At 36.7% G+C, this 20776-nt stretch overlaps 1 pseudogene; it reads right to left on the reverse strand.

Annotated features, from left to right (window-relative positions):
- Positions 1-20776, reverse strand: part of LOC119522088 — a 122003-nt pseudogene that overhangs the window by 894 nt on the left and 100333 nt on the right.

Genomic DNA, 20776 nt, shown 5'->3' on the forward strand with positions numbered 1-20776 from the left:
ACAAACCTTCCACAACTTTCCATATTCACCCAGGCTTTGTCCTACACCTTTTTGAGTACACAACTACATGCCTTTCCTTGACAAAGCACACCTTGTATACCTTACACACCCACTTACCTCCAGTTTACAAAAAGATCTTTGATACTGTCTTTAAACCTCCTACAAAACATAATTATTCTTAAAGTCTGGCTTGACTTCTTATTATTGAGTTTTAAGAAGAGTTCTTTATATGTTCTGGATATATAAGCCCTTTATCTGTATATGTGATTTGCAAATATTTCCTCACAGTCTGCAGGTTTTATTTCATCTTAATAGTGTCTTTTTGTTGTTATTGTAACAATTGAATTCCAGTTATTTATTTTTTACCAAATAAGTATTTTCAATCCCAACCCCATTTTTGCTTATTCAACATTAAGGCACATTCAGTGACTCCCATGCCCATTTGTTAAGATAATCATGCAATGTATCAGACTTTTTCCAGGAAATACAAACCCTTTATAGTTTGTCATTAAAACCTTGCCTCTATTTCTGAGTCCCAGATTTGCATTGGATATCTTGCTGAGCTGCCATAGTTTCAGATTAGTGAATCAACCTGAGCTCTAGGTGTCCCCAAAGCAAGTGCCTGAAAATTCAAGGAAGGTACATCTGTCACATTCATATTCTAATTGCCTGCTGTCATTGAAGTTCCAAATCACAATTCAGGAGTATCAAGTCAATTTAAAGAGACAGGGAGGAAGGGGAGAGGAAGAGAAAAGCTGATGGTGTGACCTCTAAATTAAAGATTACCCTAATGCTATTGGAGTGTGAGTTTACTTGATGTTTGTGCCACCCCACTGTGTGAGCATGCACATATTTCTAACTGAACCCAGGCACAAAACTTGAAAACGATTCTGTCATTCTGACTAGCATGTCTCTTCTAACACTCTTTAACTGAGGAGTTAGATTTAGGGGATGATTATGATTACTGAATCACTATATAGATATTCCTTTTCACTTTCTGGTATATTAGAGTAGACAGAGGGAAATACCTGAAATCTCTGAACTGTAATCCAGTTGCCTTGATCTCTGATAATGATTGTTTAGCCTTTATCTTGTGCCCTTAGATTGTGACTGACCCTCACTTGTACCCCTTTCATCCGGTTTTTCAACTTTAGAGTCTTATATTCATTGAGGATAACCCCTAACGGTTATTACTGAAGGGCCTTGAGTCAACCCCAAACTAATGCATGCCAATTCCAAAGTTATCTTGATAAACAAAGTTGGATCTAACCAAAATGGGCTCACCTGACATGCACAGTAGCTTAAACTTTAACCTATATGTGACCTATACCTTATTAAAATACTAAAAATCACACCCATCATCATATTAAGGTTGCCATTTTCTTACATACATTCTGTGATTAAGTATGTAATCAATCTGCACATGGTCAATAATTAAATCACTCCTAATTACACCATCTAAAGCCACTGTGCTCATTATCCTAAAACCTGCCCATCTTTTGATACTATAAAACTATCTGAATTACTGCAGTTTTGGGAGACAGAATTGTAGGCTGATAGGACATTTGAGCTCCTGCTTTGCATCTAGCAATAAGCTCTTGCTCTCTTTGAAAACCTGATGTCTCAGGAATTGGTCATTTGAGCACATCAGGCAGAAAATCCACTGCTTTTTGTTGGTATCAACTCTGCAGTGTTTCCTATTTTTTTTAACCTGTAGGAAGAAGGAGGAGTTAGAGATGATAATGCCATTTCTAATCTGCTTTGGGCAAGCCTGACTCTAACATAGTGTAATCTAGATTATAACCAGACATATGCCTTACCATCTGTGATGGTTAGGTTCATGTGTCAACTTGGCCAGGTAATGGTACCGAGGTGTCTGGTCAAGCAAGCACTGGCGTAACCGTTACTGCAAGGACATTTGTGGCTGCTTAATAAATCAGAAGGCTAGTTTATTAAATCATCAGTCAATTGGCTGCAGCTGTGACTGATTACATCAATGAAAGATATGTCTTCCACAATGAGAGAATGCAATCAGCTGGATTTAATCCAATCAGTTGAAGACTTATAAGCAAGACAGATAGAGGACCTTCACTTCTTCGGCTGACCAGCGAAGAGTTTCCTGAGGAGTTCATTGAAGTTGCCAGTTCATTGCCTGAGGAGTTCATCGAACATCTTCATTGGAGTTGCCAGTTTGCTGCCTGCCCTACAGAATTTGGACTTGTGCATACCCACAGTTGCATGAGACACTTTTATAAATCTTATATTTATAGATATCTCTCATTGATTCTGTTTCCCTAGAGAACCCTAACTAATACACCATCCTTAATTCTGATACTCAATAGTTCCCTTTTGTGCCCTCCCTATTTGGTTTTCTCATTTTGAGGCAAGGTGCTGCCTTTATGCAGAGTGGAGCGCTAATCTTGTTTCCTTAGTTTTTTTTTTTTTTTTTTTTTTTGACTGCTGGGCAGCTGGTTTGTTTTTTTTTTTAAATCATACTACTCTTCTTTGACTTGCTTTTTTTAGTCAATAGCCCAGTTCTGCGTTTTTTTTTAAATAGTGGCCATTCTAGTAGGTTTAAGATGATATCACATTGTGGTTTTGATTTGCATTTCCCTAGTAGCTAGTGATGTTGACCATCTTTTCATGTGCTTTTTGGCCACTTGTATTTCCTCTTTGGAAAAATGTCTATTCAAGTCTTTTGCCCATTTTAAATTGGGTTGTCTTTTTATTGTTGAGTTGTAGGATTTCTTTATATGTTTTTGGATATTAAGCCCTTATCAGATATATTATTTCCAAATACTTTCTCCATTGAGTAAATTGTCTTTTCACTTTCTTCACAAAGTTCTTTGATGCACAAAAGTTTTTAATTTTTGAGGAGGTCCCATTTATCTATTTTTTCTTTTGTTGCTTTTGCTTTGGGTGTAAAGTCTAAGAAACCGTTGCCTACCACAAGATCTTAAAGATGCTTCCCTACATTTTCTTCTAAAAGTTTTATGGTCCTAGTTCTTATATTAAGGTCTTTGGTCCATTTTGAGTTGATTTTTGTATATGGTGTGAGATAGGGGTCTTCTTTCATTCTTTTGCATATGGATATCCAGTTCTCCCAGCACTATTTGTTGAAGAGACTGTTCTTTCCCAGTTGAGTGGATGTGGTGGCCTTGTCAAATATCAATTGACCATAGAAGTGAGGGTCTCTTTCTGAGCTATCAATTTTTTGTGTGTGTGTGTGTGTGTTTAGTTCCTCTTTTTTTTTTTTTTTTTTAATTCAGTTTTATTGAAATATATTCACAAACCATACAGTCATCCATGGTATACAATCAACTGTTCACAGTATGATCATATAGTTATGCGTTCATCACCACAATCTATTTCTGAACATTTTCCTTACATCAGAAAGAATCAGAATAAGAATAAAAAATAAAAGTGAAAAGAGAATACCCAAACCATCCCCCCATCCCACCCTATTTGTCATTTAGTTTTTACTCCCATTTTTCTACTGATTTTTTTTCAATTTTTTAACTTTGTTTATCAAAAAATTAAAAACAAACAGGCAAACAACAACCAAAAAAACCCCACAACATTTCAAACAAAGCAATGGATTAAGGAAAACAAATAACCTAAAATAACTACTTTGCTTCCAATATGTTCCTACCATACCCCAAGAAAATTAATAAACCATGTCCAAACAGAGGAGTAAGAAAAACAAATAATCTAAAATAACTACATTGCTTCCAACATGTTCCTACCATACCCCAAGAAAATTAACAACCCCTAAGAAAACTGAGCTATCAATTTGATTCTCTTGGTTAATATAGCTATCTTTATGCCAGTACCATGCTGTTTTGACCACTGTAGCTTTGTAATATTTTTTAAATCATAAAGTATGAGTCCTCCAACTTCATTTTTCTTTTTCAAGATATTTTTGGCTATTTGGGGCCCCTCACCCTTCCAAATAAATTTGATAATTGGATTTTCCATTTCTGCAGAGTAGGCTGTTGGAATTTTGATTGGGATTATGTTGAATCTGTAAATCAATTTGGGTAGTATTGACATCAGAATGATATTTAGTCTTCCAATCCATGAACATGGAGTATCCTTCCATTTATTTAGGTCTTCTTTGATTTCTTTTAGCAATGTTTTATAGTTTTCAGTGTACATGTCATTTACATCCCTGGTTAGATTTAAGTTGATTGTTTAAGTTGCTATTGTAAATGGAATTTTTTTCTTGATTTCCTCCTCAGCTTGTTCATAGCTACTGTGTAGAAACGCTACTGATTTTTTGAGTGTCTCTCTTGTACCCTGCCACTTTGCTGAAATTGTTTATTCTCTCTAGTAGCTTTGTTGTTGATTTTTCAGAATTTTTTACATATAGGATCATGTCATCTGCAAATAGGGAAAGTTTTACTTCTTTCCTTCCAATTTGGATGCCTTTTATTTCTTTTTCTTGTCTAATTGCTCCAGATAGAACTTCCAGCATTATGTTGAATAACAGTGGTGACAATAGGCATCCTTGTCTTGTTCCAGATCTTGGAGGGAAAGCTTTCAATCTTTCACCATTGAGTATGATGTTAGCTGTGTGTTTTTCATATATGCCCTTAATCATGTTGAGGAAGCTCCCCCCCATTCCTATTTTTCTAAGTGTTTTTATCAAGAAAAGATGCTGAATTTTGTCAAATGCCTTTTCTGTGTCAATTGAGATGATTATGTGTTTTTTTCCCTTCCTTTTGTTGATGGTATTACATAAATTGATTTTCTTTTGTTGAACCAATCTTGCATATCTGGGATAAAACCCACTTGATCATGGTGTATAATTCTTTTAATGTGCTGTTGAATTCAGTTTGCAACTATTTTGTGGAGGATTTTTGCATCTTTATTTATTAAAGAAGAAAATTGGTCTGTAATTATCTTTTATTGTAGTATCTTTATCTGGCTTTGATGTTAGAGTGATGTTGACTTCATAGAATGAGTTCGGTAGTGTTCCCTCCTCTTCAATTTTTTGGAAGAGTTTGACCAGGACTGGCATTAATTCTTTGGGAAAGACTGGTAGAATTCACCAGTGAAGCCATCTGGTTTTGGGCTTTCCTTTGTTTGGAGGTTTTTGATGACTAATCAATATCTTTGCTTGTAATTGGTCTGTTGAGGTTTTCTATTTCTTGTTGAGTCAGTGTATGTTGTTCACATGTTTGTAGGAATTGGTCCACTTCATCTAGGTTATCTAATTTGTTGGTGTATGGTTGTTCATAGTATCTTCTTATGGTCCTTTTTATTTCTGTGGAGTCAGTAGTAATGTCTCCCCCTCATATCTTATTTTATTTATTTTCATCTTCTCTCTTTTTTTTCTTTGTCATTCTAGCTAAGGGTTTGTCAATTTTATTGATCTTCTCAAAGAGCCAACTTTTAGTTTTGTTTATTCTATTTTTTTTTATTCTCAATTTCATTTATTTCTGCCCTAATCTTTGCTATTTCTTTCCTTTTGCTTGCTTTGGGATCAGTTTGCCGTTCTCTTTCTGGTTCCTCCAAGTGTGTGGTTAGGTCTTTGATTTTAGCTTTCTCTTCTTTGTTAAAGTGGGCATTTAGGGCTATAAATTTCCCTCTCAGCACTATCTTCACTGCATCCCATAAGTTTTGATATGTTGTGTTCTCATTTTCGTTTATCTCAAGATATTTACTGATTTCTCTTGCAATTTCTTCTTTGATGCACTGATTGTTTAAGAAAGTCTTATTTAACTTCCATGTATTTGTAAATTTTCCAGTTCTTTGCCTGATATTGATATCCAACTTCATTCCATTATAGTCAGAGAAAATGCTTTGTATGATTTCAATCTTTCTAAATTTATTGAGACTTGTTTTGTGACCCAACATGTGGTCTATCCTGGAGAATGAGCCATGTGCACTTTAGAAGAATGTATATCCTGCTGTTTGGGGTGCAATGTTCTGTTCTGTTAGGTCTAGTTCATTTATCATATTATTCAAGTTCTCTATTTCCTTATTGATCTTCCACCTAGGTGTTCTATCTATTGATGAAAGTGGTGTATTGAAGTCTCCAACTATCATTGAAGAGACATCTATTTCACCCTTCAGTCTTGCCAGTGTTTGCCTCATGTATTTTGGGACACTGTGGTTAGTTGCATATTTATGATTGCTATTTCTTCTTGGTCAATTGCCCCTTTTATTAATATATAGGGTCCTTCTTTGTCTCTTATAACAGCTTTTGACTTAAAGTCTATTTTGTCTGATATTGTATAGCTACCCCAGCACTTTTTGTTTACTATTAGCATGGAATATCTTTTTTCCAACCTATCACTTTCAATCTATTTGTGTCTTTGGGTCTAAGGTGAGTTTCTTGTGAACAATATATAGTTGGATTATGCTTTTTTTTTAATCTATTCTGCCAATCTGCATCTTTTGATTGGTAATATGATCCTTTAACATTCAGTGTTATTACTATAAAGACAGTACTTACTTCAACCATTCTTTGGTTTTTATATCTTTTTTGTCTCTCTTTTTCTTTATTGCAACCTCCTTTTCTGCAGAGTTGATCTCTTGCAATGTATCTGAGTGATCCTTTTCTCATTTCTGTTTCTGTATATATTTAAAATACTTTCTTTATGGTTACCCTGGGGTTTATATTACACAACCTACATCTATAATCTACCAGTTTGAATAGATACCAACTTAGCTTCAACAGCATATATGTTCTCTGCTCCCATATCCATGTTTCCCCTATTTATGTTGTTTTTGTCCCACTTTACCACTTCATATTTTGCACATCCGTTATCAGGAAATATGCCTTTTTCTTGTTCAATTGTATTCTGATTCTTATATGAATTGAAGAATAGAGTTGCTTATTCAGGATTCAGTACTATTGGGTTTTACATTTACTCTTGAAGTTACCCTTACTGATGATCTTCATTTCTTCACACTACTCCAAGCCATTCTGTCCTGTCTTTTCCTTTCAACCCAAAGAACTCCTTTAGTAATTCTTGTAGGGCAGATCTCTTGTTGACAAACTCTCTCAGTTTCTGTTTATCTGTGAATACTTTAAACTCTTCCTCATTTTTCAAGGACAGTTTTTCCAGATGAAGAATTTGGGGTTGGCAGTTTTTCTCTTTCAGTACCTTAAATATATCATACCACTACCTTCTTCCCATGGTTTCTGATGAGAAATCAGTACTTAGTCTTACTGAGGATCCCTTGTATGTGCCAAATCGATTTTCTCTTGCTGCTTTCAGAATTCTCTCTTTATCTTTGGCATTTGACGTTCTGATTAGTATGTGTCTTGGAATAGGTCTATTAGGATTTATTCTGTTTGCAGTTCATTGCACTTCTTGGGCATGTGTATCTATGTCTTTAATAAGAGTTGGGACATTTTTGGTCATTATTCATTCAAATATTATTTTTTTCCCTTTTTCCTTCTCCTCTCCTTCTTGGACTCCCATGACATGTTATGGTTATGCACTTCGTGCTGTCACTCAAATCCCTGAGACACTGCTCAATTTTTTTCTATGCTTTTCTCTACCTGTTCTTTTGATTGTACAATTTTGATTGCACAATTTTGATTGCCTTGTGTTCTAGCTCACTAATCCTTACTTCTGCCTGTTCAAGTCTGCTGTTATATGCCTCTAGTATATTTTTAATCTGTACTATTGTAGAAATCCCCATAATTTTTATGTTTCTTTTCATACTTTCTAATTCTTCTTTTTGCTCACACATTGTCTTCTTAATATCCTTTACCTCTTTAAGCATATTTTACTTCATCCCCTTGAGTTGATTTAGGAGATTTGTTTGAATATATTTGATTAGTTATTCCAACTTCTGAGTCTCCTCTGAAGTTTTAATTTGTTCCCTCAAGTGAGCCATATCTTCCTGTTTCTTAGTATGGCTTGTGATTTTGGGCTGATGTCTAGTATCTGATCATCTTGATTGGTTAACTCTGAAGGTCCATTTCTACCTCTTGTCTACGGTTTTATTGTTGATTAGCTTTGTGTTATGGCTCTTCTTTTATGCTTGGTCTAACTTATTCTAGACCTTTAGAATAGCCCATGTTTAAGTGTTCAGATTTTTTCAGCTCTTCATCTGATTCTTGCCTTGGATATGTGGTGCAATTTTTAAGTGCAATTGTTTCACCTCCAGGAGAGAGCTTCCTTGTCTCTGTTCCTTCTCTGGGAATCTTGATCTTTGTGTTTGTTTTTGTGCAGACTTTTCTCCCCAGATCCTGTGATTTTTTAAAGTTCTCTCCCTCACTCAGTGCCCCATTTTCCTTACACTTTTCAGTTCTGGGACCCATCCTATATTATAGCAGCTCAGTTTAAAACCCACCACCACCACCCACTCTTTTTGTGTGTGTGCAAAGCTTTCCTGCCTCTGGTTTCTTCTCTGTTACGGTATCCTGCCTTAGGGAGCCAGATGGGTTCAATCCAGAAAGGTGGGTTACTTCATACAAATCCATTTTGGCTTTAGATAGTCCAGCCCTGGGTCTCTGTGAACTTAGGTTCCTGTGCCTGGATATGTGTGGAGTTCTAACTGTGATTCTCTCTGCAGTCTCTGTCCGCAGTGAGAAGGACCCAAGGGCTCTGCTGCCTCTGTGTGGCTCCTGGGCTGCACAGGACCATGTGAGGGGGAGGGGAAATGGGAACTGACCAGCAGTCCGGAATGGACTTTTCCTACTTGACATTTTTCTGTTTCTTAAATTCAGCATTTTTGGAGCTGTTCTCCAGTCTCTACTGTCCTCCAGAGTTCAAAACAAATGAAATTTGTCCTTTTATTTGCTAAATCTCTGGGGAGACTTTTTCAAGGGATGTTTACATTGTCATGTTGATGACATCACCTCCGTTTGTTTTTATAATTTGTATAAATACAGTCATATACTATGAACTTCTCTGTGTCTGGCTTCTTTCACTCAACTTTATGTTTCTGAAAGCATCAATATTGTCATGCATAGTTGTAGATTAATGGTGTCTGTTTTTAAAACTTTTTATTTTGAAACAGGACAGATGCAAAAATAATACAAACCCCATACAGAGAACTCCAACATACCCTTACCCCCCTAAATACCCAGATCCACCAATTTTAACCTTTTGTCACCTTTGCCTTATCATTCTGTATGTCTGGTCTGTCTATCTATCTGTCTGTCTATCTATCTATCTAATCTGTTTTTGGAACATTTGAGAACAGGTTGGAAATATCATACTCTTTGAACACATAATGCCTCCATGTACATTTCCTATGAACAAGGATACTCACTTATATAATCATCTTAAGTGCAGTTTTAAAGTTCAAGAAATTTGCATGGTGTTCTTTGAAGTACAAAAGTTTTTTATTTTGATCAAGTCATTTGTATATATTCATTTATTCTTTTATGGATAATGCTATTGATGTCATATCTAAGAACTTTTTTCCAAACCAAAGTCTTGAAGATTTTCTTCAATGTTTTCTGCTATAAGTTTTGTAGTTTTAGCTTTTGCATTTAGGTCTCTGATCTATTTTCAGTTAATTTTTTGAGTATGGTGTAAGGTAAGGGTATAAGTTAATCTTCGTGCATGTGGATATCCAATTTTCCCAGCACCATGTGTTGAAAAGACTACTTTTCCCCCTTTGAAATGCCTCATCTCCTTTGTTGAAGATCAATTAATCATACATATAAGGGTTTATTTCTTGCTGCTCAATTCTGTTCCTTTGATCTATATGTTTGTCCTTATGCCAGTACCACACTGTCTTGACAACTGTAGCTTTATAATAAGTTTTGCAATCAGGAAGTGAAAGTCTTCTAACTGTTGTTTTTTTTTTTCAAAATGGTTTTGGGTATTCTGGGTCTTTGCATTTAAGTTTAGGATTAATGTTGTTAGCAATCATGAAAGGTGTGGGATTTTACACTACTTACAAGATAAGTTAGTTTGTCACAGTTTTACATACATATACTGACAGAAGACACCAGATACCTTCTTCAGAGACACAAATGTTTTATCAGTCATGTCAAAATCAGCATCCAGAGTAGCACTCTTATGTCAGTTGTTCATGCCCAATTCCCCACAGGGCAATTCAAATGAGGGCCAGATGTTCACTTGCACATGTAGTGGGTTGTACCAGAGGAGAGGAATCCTAATATTATATGGGTTTATAATAGGGTCTGTTGGCCCATCTGTCCATCCTCCCCTCCAGAGGGAGAGTGAGAGAGACAAAGATAGAAACAGAGAGTACCTACCTTTATCCTTTATTCTGAAATGTACACAAATCTTCTCCAAGGAGAGTGGTGGGGGGAAGGTCTCTAGGTGTATTACCCTGGAATGTAAGCAAATGTTTCTTGGAAGACACTTCTCTAAATTTCTAGCTTGCAAGGCCTTTAGTGTTCAAACATGTTCTTTGCTCAGAAGACCCAGATTCTGCAGATCTGTAAAATAGCCAGGGAGAATTGTTTCCCAACAGTCAGCTTGTAAAATTTTGTAAAAATGCCTGTGGGAATTTTGATTGGGATTGTGTTGATCTCTAGATTAATTTAGGGAAAAATGCCATCATAACAATGATGAGCCTTCTGATCCATAAACATGGGGTGTCTCTCCATTTCTTTAGATCTTCTTTAATTTCTCTCAGCAATGTTTTGTAATATTCAGTGTACATGTCTTGCACTTCTTTTGTCAAATGTATTCCTAAGTATTTTATTATTTTTAATGCTGTCATGCGTGGAATTGTTTTCTTAATTTCATTTTTAGATTGTTCATTGTGTCTATGTGTTAATACAGCTGATCTTTGTATTTTGATCTTGTATCCTGCAACCTTAATGAACTTACTAATTTTAATAGCTTTTTGTGAATTTCTTAGGATTTTCTACGTATAGGATCATGCCATCTGTGAATAAAGACAGGTTCACTTCTCTCTTGCCAATCTGGATGCCTTTTATTTTTCTTTCCTATTTGCACTGTCTAGAACCTCCAGTACAATGCTGAATAGAAGTGTCATGAGTGTGCATCCTTGCGTTGTTCCTGATCGTAAGGAGAAAATAGCCAGTATTTCACCATTAAGTATTATTGTAACTGCACAGGTTTTTTTAGATGCTTTCATCAAGTTGGTAAAGTTCAGTTCTATTCTAAGTTTATTGAAAGTTTTTACCATGAATGTCAAATGTTTTTTCTGCATCAATTGAGATGATTGTGTCCTTTATTATGTCCTTTATCTAATATGTTGTTCATTTTCAAGTAGTTTCCTGAACTTTTAGAAGGGAGATACAAATTTTCTAACTTTGTGGCTAGAGCTCTATCTTTTCTTGTTTTTGTGAAGTGTCCAAAAATATGGTGGGTTAATATCTGAGATCTCTGTTCTCTGTTCTTCTCCTCTACTTTAATATGGACTTGCTTTTTCCTTTGTCTCTGTTGTCACTGTCGTTTTCAACTTGGATTCTCCAGCAATTCTCCTCAGTGTGGATCATTATCCTCAAAGGATGCTTTGGCTGGTTAGTTCTAAGAGTTCATATGACCTAAATTGCTTTCACTGTCTTAGACCTTATGGCAGATCTGTGGTACTCACTTGCTATTTGTGTGTTAAACCCCTAACAGCAGTTTTTGCTCCTATTCTCAGCTTGGCTCTCAAAACTTTCAGTGAGTACCTGGTTATTTTGTTGTTCTCAGGTGAGTGAGATGTCCGGTTGCTTCCCTATGCTTCTTTCTGCACATATGCTGATACTGTAGGTATTGCAGTTGTCACTTACAAATTTTAATAGCTTTTTGTGAATTTCTTAGGATTTTCTACGTATAGGATCATGCCATCTGTGAATAAAGACAGGTTCACTTCTCTCTTGCCAATCTGGATGCAGTTTTTTTCAGTTTTCTTATACAAATAGCTCCTACTTAAAAAGAAAGCTGGCAGCTCAATAACTTGAACATGAAAGTGGGAAACCAAAGAACAAAAGTAAAATATATCAACTCCTGGGACCAGAACTATGACATATGTGAGTATGTGTATATATGTGTGTGCACTTGTGTTTTTGATAATCCCTTTTTGTTAGACCACATCTTCTGTGCACCAAGTGGCAGAGATAACTGGGAATGGATAGGAAGCAAACAAAAGAAAGTGACACTCTTCCCCTCTACTACTTCAACTTGCTACTTTCTGATTTTTAAAAAAATGTAATGAAAATTAAGTTACATTAGGGAGCCTGGGATATTATTGTATGTATACAGGTGGTAATAGGTGAGTAAGAAAGGAGATTAATGAGCTGATGCACTGCTTTTGCAACAGATGTGGTTTGAATCCTTCAAATAAAGGTATTTGACATTTTTATCATGGTGAGATAATGAGATGTTATTAAATTCTCTGTTCAAGAAGGGAGACCTTGAGAATGAATTTTACTCCAAGCTGCCATCAATAGAACAAGTAAAATAAACAAATGCTCATGACCTAAATACAAGTGGTTACTCAATAAAGTTAAAGTCCAACAAACTTGAACCAATAAAAGTCATCTAGAGGTTCTAGGAGATACTTTTAAACCAGAGAACCATGCCTTTTGTTGTACTGTAAGATTATTTATAAAAAGGTAAATATATAGACTCAATTTTAAGAATAAATATTTTTAAATCTGGGGTGCTATGTGATTAGAATTTTCAGTGACTAAAACAGGGTATTTCCATTTTTAAAAAGTAAAGTGTTGGTCTTTTGGATATCTCAAACCCTCCTCCACACACACTATTCTTATCCCAGCAATTTTATTTCAGCCATCATGTAACATTTTTAATTTCTCCACAAATAACTACATACTTTTGTTTTAAAATCTCCAAATGCTTAAAATAATATATTTTAACCTTAAAAAAACTCTAGTACATTTAGTGATTGAATAGTGTCCTGGTGTGGAAGAGTAATTCCTATTCATTAGATGAGACTAATGTTAAAACATTTACAAATAATCAAAAAAGTTAAGATTAAGAAAAAGCAATTGTCTTGCATACTGAGCCTCCATGATATATTTATAGGGGAAATACTTCTCTAGTCCTTATATTTTACTTAGGAGCCATACAAGGAAAACCAGCTGTTTTACTTAGGAGCCATACATTCACACACCAGCTGTTTTCCCAAATATTTTTAATGGATATATATTTGAAAACAAATCTTCATTTTAAATCGATATAGTTTCAGATATTTTTCCAACTTTCTAGTTTTTTTCCATTTAAATGACATAATAGCTGGTTATGAGTTACAATTATGGGAAGATTGATTAAAGGTTTTACTCAGGAAAATAAAAAAATACGTTGCAGAGTGATGCTGTTCAAATATTTTGAGAATCCAATTTAAAATTAATGGGCAAGTGCTTCATTAAACATCATCAAGCAATTGTTCTGAGATTTGAGGAACACTGGTGCTAATTTCAGAAGCCTCCCCTGCTTCCTTCTTCATCATACCAATGTAGTTTGTACATGTTGTCAATAAAGATTTATAGTAAGCAGAACTTGATGATAAAAACTGTATGCCTAATCATGTCTGAATCTGAGAAAATAATTTATGTCTCTTGAGCCTGTTCAAAATTGAGATAACACTGAAAATATGGCTAAGGTAAAAGATCAAAGGTTTTCTTGGCAATCTACCAGTCTCCCAAATTTTTTAGGGTATAGTAGAAAGTGAATGAAGCAAGAGAAGAATGAGATCACAAAGGAATTGCTGAGAGGAGAATGAAAAATATATACCTAAAAACAAAACAAACGAAACCCTGGCACATCAAGAATGACAGTCTAAAGAAGGAGCCCATACTCACAACTCCTATAAATTCATAAATGGAGATCTGACAGACAATACCATCTTTTATTAGAGTTATACCTATTGATATAGTAAAAATGCTGTAATTGAAGGATGTTGAAGAAATAGCTTGAAGAAAATATTTAACCAGTTACTGGCATTATAGTCCTTGAAGCATAATATTTAGCCAACAGTTCCCTGCTGAAGCACATTTAATTAGAGTAGGTAACATCATTCATTTAAAATATTTATTGTTCATCTATTGTATGATAAGGGTGGTTCAAAACACTGAGAATAAAGAGGAAACAAAGGAGATAAAAATCCTACCTGCATGAGATTATATTCTCATGGGAAAAGCAGACCAAAACAGGATAAATATGTAAAATTACAGAAAATAGACATAGATATATTAAAAGCTATATCAAAAGTGAAACATAGTAAAGAATAAAATAAAGCCAAGAAGGGGGTTAGGATGTGTTGGGTGGTCGTGGTAGTGTGGAGATTAATAAGAAGGTGACATTTAACTAACATCTGAAGGAAATGAGGATATCTGAAGAAAGACCATTCCAGCAGAGGGAACAACAAATGCAAAGATCTTGAGACAGGAGCTTGCCTAATGTGTTGGATGGATTATAAGGATGCCACTTTAGCTGATACAGAGGGATTCAAGGGAAGAGAAGTAAGTGATGAGGTCAGTCAGAAAGTAGAGTAAAAGTTACTAGGGGATCAGGGGAACAGGGGGAATGGGGAGTTAATGCATAATGGGTGCAGGGTCTTTGATGGAAGTGATGGGACACTTCTGGTAATGGATGGTGGTGATGGTACTGCAACATTGTGAATCTGATTAATCCCAGTGAATGGTGTGCTTGGAAGTGGCTGAGATGGGAAAGTTTATGTTGTATACATGTTTTCACAATTTTAAAAAAAAGGGGACAGAGAAAGAGAGCAAGACTAAAGAGACAATGACAAATGCAGTATATGATCCTGGACGAGATCTAATAATGGAGGAGAAAAGGCTCAAAAGGACATTATTGGTACATATGAAAAATTGGAATATTGGCTATAAGCTTTATATCAATGTTAAATTTCTCAAACTTGATAACTATACTTAAGGTAGTTGTATTAAGTGGTAGAGAAGCATGTTAGAAACAGATAGATAAATACATAGGTAGGTAGGTAGATAGATAGATAAAATGATGTGGAAAATGTGGCAAAAATGTTAAGATCTGTGTATGGAGGTAGGGAGCTCTCTGTATGGGTTTTGTATTATTTTTGCAACTGTCCTTTAAGTTTGAAATTATTTAAAAATAAAAAGTGTTTTTGTTTTTCTGTAAAGAGAGATGAGGTCAGAGAGGTAACTGAGAGCAGCTCATATGCAGCCCATTGTGAGTGTGCCGGTTTGAATGTATTATGTCCCCCCAAATGCCATTATCTTTGATGTAATCTTGTGTAGGCAGACATATCAGTGTTGATTAGATTGTAATTCTTTGGGTGTTACCGTGGAGATGCGCCCCACCCAACTGTGGGTGATGACTCTGATTGGGTAATTTCCATGGAGGTGTTACCCTACCCATTCAGGGTGGGTCTAAATTAAATCACTGGAGCCATATAAATGAGCTGACAACCAGAAGGAACTCAGTGCAGCTGGGAGTGACATTTTGAAGAGGAGCTACAGCCAAGAGGGACACTTTGAAGATTGCACAGAAGCTGAGAGAGTAGCTGCAGATGAGAGACAGTTTGAAGACGGCCATTGAAAGCAGACTCTTGCTCCAGAGAAGCTAAGAGAGGACAAACACCCCAAGAGCAACTAAGAGTGACGTTTTGGAGGAACTGCAACCTAGAGAGGAACGTCCCAGGAGAAAGCCATTTTGAAATCAGAACTTTGGAGTAGACGCCAGCCACGTGCCTTCCCAGCAAACAGAGGTTTTCTGGACACCATAGGCCATCCTCCAGTGAAGGTACCCGATTGCTGATTTGTTACCTTGGACACTTTATGGCCTTAAGACTGTAACTGTGTAACCAAATAAACCCCCTTTTATAAAAGCCAATCCATCTCTGGTATTTTGCATTCCAGCAGCATTAGCAAACTAGAACAGTGAGGTTATAGGATTTGACGGAGCTAGGGAGATATGGAAGGTATGGAGAAGTGTCACCATCTGACCTATTTTAACAGGATCACTCTGACTGCTGGTGTTGAGAACAGACTGGTTCAATAGAGGACTTACTTTTATTTTCTTTTAAATGCAATTTTATTGAGATATATTCATATACTATACAATCCATCCAATGTATACAATCAGTGGCTCACAGTATCATCACATAGTTGTGCATTCCTCACCACAATCAATTTTAGGCATTTTCATTCCTCCAAAAGAGGGCTTCTTTTTTTTTCACTTTTTTTTTTATTGAGATCGTTCACAAACCATACTAATTATCCAAAGATCCAAAGTGTACAATCAGTTGCCCAAGGTATCATCATACAGCTGTGCATCCATCACCACAATTAATTTTTTTCAATTTTTAGAACATTTTCATTACTCCAGAAAAGAAATAAAGACAAAAAAGGGAAACTCAAATCCTCCTATACTCCTAACCATGCCCCCTCCATTATTGATTCATAGTATTGGTATAGTACATTTGTTACTGTTGATGAAAGGATGTTAAAATACTACTAACTATAGTATAGTTTGCAATGGGCATATATTTTTTCCTATATGCCCCTTTATTATTAACTTTTATTTATAATATCATATATTTGCTCTAGTTCATGAGAGAGATTTCTAATATTTGTACAGTTAATCACAGACATTGTCCACCACAAGATTCACTGTTTTATACATTCCCATCTTTTAACCTCCAACTTTCCTCCTGGTGATATATGTGACTCTGAGCTTACCTTTTCCACCACATTCACGGACCATTCAGCACTGTTAGTTATTCTCACAATGTGCTGCCATCACCTCTGTCCATTTCCAAACATTTAAGTTCACCCTAGTTGAACATTCTGCTCATAATAAGCAACCACTCCCCATTCTTTAGCCTCGTTCTATATCCTGGTAACTTATATTTCATGTCTATGAGTTTACATATTATAATTAGTTCATATCAGTGAGACCCTGCAATATTTGTCCTTATGTGTCTGTCTTATTTCACTCCATATAGTGCACTCAAGTTTTCTTCATCAACGCCTTTTTTTAAAGATGCTTTTGTTCATACACTATACATTCCATCCTAAGTAAACAATCACTGGTTCCCTGTATAGTCACATGCTTATGTATTCAGCACCATGTCCCTCCAGACTGGTGTAAGGAGGTGTGGCTGTTTTCCCCCAGGCTCTGGGGTCTAGTTCTGAATGGAAGGTGGGTAGTAGAGCTTGGCCCCACCTCTTTCCTCTTAGAGAAGGTACATACCCTAGGGAGATATCATTTGCACTTGAATAGTCTCTCTGACTCTGCTATCTCCACCCTTATCTGGGTCAGAGCACTGGGAACTGAAAATGGCTGAGGCTTTCTCCACTGAGCTGCCCAGGTTGAAAGAGAGGAAAAGAGACAGAAAGCCCCCCTTCAGGGCCAGTCTGTGGCCACCCTCAAGTTTCACCCATCAGCCAGAGACAGCACCTGGTCCTCTGGGCTCCCCTTCCCTCCCAGAGAGGTCCTCCAGCTCTCCAAGGTCAGTCGTCACCAAAAGCCTCTGTCTGCTTGTTTGGGATTCATAGCTTGTATTGAGCAGTCAACATTTGTTAATTAAAACCTCAGTTGGAGCTGGACTGAGGTATATTCGCTTGTCCAGAGAGTGCGGCTCTCTAGCACAGTGAAGCTTTGCAGTTCGGGCTGCTGTGGGGGAGGGGCTCTCGGCTCAGGTCTGTAGTTTTTACTTACAGATTTTATGCTGTGATCTCAGGCATTCCTCCCAATCCAGGTTGGTGTATGATGTGTGGACAGTCACGTTTGTCCCCCAGCAGTTATTCCAGATTATTTACTAGTTGCTCCTGGTTGTTTATTAGTTGTTTCAGGGGGACTAACTAGCTTCCACTCCTGTCTATGCCACCATCTTCCAGCCAAGAGGGCTTGTTTTTTGATTAGAGAAATCTAATCCTTTAAGATTAGAGAAATAAGAATTTGTTTGTAGGTATACAAATGGAATAATCCAGTTGAGAAGGGAAAACTGATAATGTAAAAGAGAGAGGGGGAGAATTATAACTTATTAGGAACTTAATAAAAATAGTTAACCAGTACCAGTACCTTATGGAATCCAAATATGTGTAACATACTATATAATTCACTTATTTATCATGTTTGTTGTTTGTCATCTATCTCCCCTCACTTGAATACAAGCTCTATAGAGCAGAGATTTTTGTTTTGTTTACATATGTATCCCAAGAACAGGATATTACCTGATACACAGTAGGTGCTCCATACATTTTTGCTGCATGGACATATTTTTATGGGCATAAAGAGAGAATAGTTCTGCCACATAAACATAAACACTTGGTTTGGAGCATAGAAGGCAACACTCAGGGATGATGGGAAGAGATAGTGCCTACAGAAATACAGAGAGAAATGCCAAGCTCACTACTGGAATAACACCATCCCTCAGGAACACAGAGATACATTGTCCTTTCATGCTTTATGTTTTATGATTATTTTTGAAATCCTTTTGTAACCAGAGTAAAATTTAGGAAAGGATTTCTATTATCTGTCATGTGTTTGCTTGAAGTATATATTTGATATATGCAGTTTGAAGGACTGCCTAGATGAAAAGTTCTACACTGTTTTTCACAGGGCTCAGGAGAGCAGGGATCCTGATATTAGACCATGTAGTTTCCTAAAGCATCCCTGACACTGAGGTGTTCACATCCATGGCAGTAAGGATCACTACAATAGATTATTATTTTTTTTAATTTTCTTAACAACTTTTTAGCAAAGCATTAAAAATGGATTCATTTGGCCAGATCACAGAAGTCAGTTCTGACAGTAACCAAGACCTGGGGAACAGTGGTGCTTCTATAGCCCAGTGACCCTCTTATCCAGAGCATTCAAGAAACTGTCATATTCTCTCCTCTGGTTTGGAAAGCTTAAGAAAGGGCATATTCTCTGTAATGTAAGTTATAAGTTTTGACACTTACAAGGTATTGTTGGGGATTGAATCATGTCCCCCACAAAAGGCATTTTCAGGTCCCAATCACTGATCCTGTGGGTGTGAACCCATTTGTAAATAGGACCTCTGAAGATGTTATTAGTTAAGGTGTGCCCAAACTGAACAAGGGTGAGCCTTAATCCAGTATGGCTGAAGTCCTTACAAGCAAAGGAAATTAGACACAGAGAAGCCACAAGAGAAGCAAGAAGCTGGAAATCAGCTTCTTCTGGAACCCGGAAGAGAAAGGAGAAGGCACCACCATGAGCATTGCCATGTGACGGAAAAGCCCAGGAACCCCAAAGATTGCTGGTCAGCCAGAAGTTAAAGACCCTGGGAGGAAGCAAGCCTTCTAGCTTCTGAAACTGTGAGCCAATAAATTCCTGTTGTTAAGCCAACTGTGGTATGGTATTTGTTTTAGCAGCTAGGAAACTAGAACAGGTACCTTATTTGAAAACAAGACAGAGTGAATTGCTATTTCAAGACTAAAATTACATAGTGCTTTGAACTTAAATGTTCACTGATTAGCTATTAAACTGGACATTATTGTAAGTGATAACTACATTTATTTCTATGTAACAGAGAATAATTAACATGTGTCTTTCTTGTCCTCAAAGAAACAATTATAGTCATAACCTAGTACGTTACAACTGAATTCGTTATCTCATTCACACAAGGCTGCCATTTTAATCAAGGGAATTAGTGCAGTAAACAATTTTATAAATAGAATTGATAGAAACCATATCTATTAAAAGATTCCTTGATCTCTATATTTTAGGGAAAAGGCAGCCTTTGATCTCTTTTGTGATCTATATGTCACTGTTTTTTCTTATTTAACATACAGTATTATTGACATTTTTCATGTGCATACACTTCTATGAATTTTAATATATGTATAGATTCATGTAACCACCACCACAAACAGCATAAAGGACAGTTACCCCCCCACTCCCCATAATTCCCTCATGCTATCCTGTTATACCAGGGGTTGGCAAACTCAGCTGAGTCAAATCTAGCCCATGGCCTGTTTTCTTGGTGCCTAGGAGCTAAGAATGGTTTTTACATTTTTAAAGGGTTCTAAAAACAAACAAACAAAAATAAAGAAGAATATGCAGAAGAATAGGTAAATCTGCAGTCTTAAAAACAACCAAAACGGGCAGACTGGTGAGCTGTAAGTTTTAGTTACTCCTCCAGGAAAGTAGGTAAAAAGCCAGGAACTGCGTGGACTGGACACCACAGAGCAATCTGTCTTTGGGCATACTTCATACAACACTCATGAAAACGTGGAACTGCTGAGATCAGCGAAATCTGTAAGTTTTTGCGGCCAGGGGACCCGCGCCCCTCCCTGCCAGGCTCAGTCCCGGGGGAGGAGGGGCTGTCAGCTCCGGGAAGGAGAAGGGAGAACTGCAGTGGCTGCTCTTATCGGAAACTCATTCTACTGATTCAAACTCCAACCATAGATAGACTGAGACCAGACACCAGAGACTCTGAGAGCAGCCAGCCCAGCAGAGAGGAGACAGGCATAGAAAAAAAACAACACGAAAAACTCCAAAATAAAAGCAGAGGATTTTTGGAGTTCTGGTGAACACAGAAAGGGGAAGGGCGGAGCTCAGGCCTTGAGGCACATATGCAAATCCCGAAGCAAAGCTGATCTCTCTGCCCTGTGGACCTTTCCTTAATGGCCCTGGTTGCTTTGTCTATTAGCATTTCAATAACCCATTAGATCTCTGAGGAGGGCTGTTTTTTTTTTTTTTTTTTTTTTTAAATCCTTTTTTCTTTTTCTAAAACAATTACTCTAAGAAGCCCAATACAGAAAGCTTCAAAGAATTGCAATTTGGGCACGTCAAGTCAAGAGCAGAACTAAGAGCGCTCTGAGACAAAAGGCAATAATCCAGTGGCTGAGAAAATTCACTAAACAACACAACTTCCC

Source organism: Choloepus didactylus, chromosome X, assembly GCF_015220235.1.
Source record: "Choloepus didactylus isolate mChoDid1 chromosome X, mChoDid1.pri, whole genome shotgun sequence".
Classification (NCBI taxonomy): Eukaryota; Metazoa; Chordata; class Mammalia; order Pilosa; family Megalonychidae; genus Choloepus; species Choloepus didactylus.